We start from the raw sequence: 2,008 nt of genomic DNA, 5'->3' as shown, positions 1-2,008 counted from the left end.
CACTTACGTGAATATTTTTTAAAAAATATTTATAATATTTGTCAATATTATTCTTTTAATCATATATAATAATTTGGTTGAATGACAGCATTGCTAAAAGTTGTGAATGACAGCACTTTTTGTTAAGTTTAAAGGAACAAAATTGTTTTAAGTAAGTATTGCTAAAAGTTGATAAAAATGGTAATAAATTAAAAGTATACTTAAAAGTGGTAATTATTAAATAAAAGACCTTCACTTGTGTAATTTTTCCTTGCTATTATCAATAAATGGGCACGACCCTATCCATTTGGGGAAAAAATGATACTGGTCCACGTTGAAATTGTCTAATTTAATGCATTAGCCTATTCAAACTTTGGTGCTTTTTATTGCCTTTCTAGGCCATCTCCAAAAAAAAAAAGTTAATATTTGAATGAACTTGGTGTTTCTCTAAGAATGTTGGCATGTTTTTAAGGAAAGAATTTCACAAGGAGAAACTCAAACTTTAGTTTCACAAATCATAAAATTTCTTAATGATCAACTTTATAAATATTGGATTGAATGTCTATTTTTAACAAACAAAAAATGCTGTACATCATAATTTCCTCTGTGTTTTCCTTCTCTCTACTTATACTCAAATTACTTATACTAGTTCATCTTTTTGTTATGATTTTCATCATATGTACAACTTATACTCAGATTTTAATAATTATGCTTTACTCCAATTAGGAATAGAGTAGGATTGTAAAGTTATAGTAAGATAATGGAGCCAAATGTCTTAACCATGAGCTCATGCAAGAAAAGGCTTGTGATTAATTAAGTATATAGACATAATAACGAGATGGGTTCATTTGAGAATATTTAAAATGATTTACTTGTGCAATATACAAATTAGGACAAGTTCATCAACATAAATCATTGAATAACACTCACTAACCCTGAAAAATCAATAAGGTGTTTTTATCTCATCTATGTCATAGTATATTGGTACGTGAGAAATTTTTATTGTAAATAGTTTTTTATTGATAACTAAAATAGACAGTCACAATAAATTAAGTAATTTGCTTTTTAATAAAATAATTAATTTAAATAGGAAAGAAGGCTAAAAATGAGAAGAAAAAAAAGATAAATAGAAATGATGGTCATATGGAGGTGATGTGGCCCTTCTGTTTATAGGTTATTGGGCGGCCGAAAGATTGTCACAAGTAAGTAAGTTTGGGCGACCGAAAGCAACTTTTCATGCACTGGACACGTAGCTTACCGAATCAATTGTGAAATGAATAAAAATGCATGCTATGAAAGATAGGACCGAGTCTGATACATCAACCGTCTACTCAATATTCTTGTACGTGTCCATAATGACTACACGAGATGAAACTTAATTTAGTGAACTAAAATTAGCCTTAGGTATAATAAGACTCTCAGTTACTGCACAGGGTCATATATTGAGGTGTTTTTCGCAGATTGTTTCAACGGCGCGAGTTAGGTCTCGATTTGGAAAGACAAAGGTCTAAAAGTCTAAATAAGGGGTTAAAAATTATACGTCTCATTGGAACGGAAAATAAATCGATATATCCATACGTAAGGGATTGAAATCAAGAGAATAAATGGAGATACTATTGATCGTGATGTGATTTGAATATTAAAAAAGGTGAAATACATTTTCAGAACTTCAATAGTTTTTTAAAAGGAAAAAATTGGAGAAAAAATGCTGGCTATGGGGTTCGAACCCATGCGCACTTATGTGCAGAAGATCTTAAGTCTTCCCCCTTAACCTCTCGGGCAAACCAGCTTGTATGCGTTTTGGTGTCATTGGAAATAATATATCTTTAGACAAAAGGGGGGAAAGAGGAAATATTACCATCAATTAGGGTTGTACATGGATCATAATGGTTCGGATTATCCAATTATCAAATCAAATTATTTATGTCAGATTTTGAAATTTATAAATTAAATCAAACCAAAAGAAGTCTGGGACTTTTCGGATTTTTTGATTATTTTTATTGGATTTCTCGATTATTAATTTTCTGTT

The 2,008-nt window shown here is 30.1% G+C and overlaps 1 non-coding gene across 1 annotated transcript; it reads right to left on the bottom strand.

The window, feature by feature from the left end:
- Positions 1 to 1,685: 1,685 nt before the first annotated feature.
- On the bottom strand, positions 1,686 to 1,768 carry TRNAL-UAA (transfer RNA leucine (anticodon UAA)). Its single transcript has one exon. It is a non-coding gene; the product is annotated as a tRNA-Leu (tRNA).
- Between the last annotated feature and the right edge of the window lie 240 nt (positions 1,769 to 2,008).

This window comes from Solanum stenotomum, chromosome 6 (assembly GCF_019186545.1).
Source record: "Solanum stenotomum isolate F172 chromosome 6, ASM1918654v1, whole genome shotgun sequence".
In the NCBI taxonomy this organism is placed as follows: domain Eukaryota; kingdom Viridiplantae; phylum Streptophyta; class Magnoliopsida; order Solanales; family Solanaceae; genus Solanum; species Solanum stenotomum.
The sequence above is the reverse complement of the archived record's forward strand: the minus strand, read 5'-3'. Positions and strand labels throughout refer to the sequence as shown.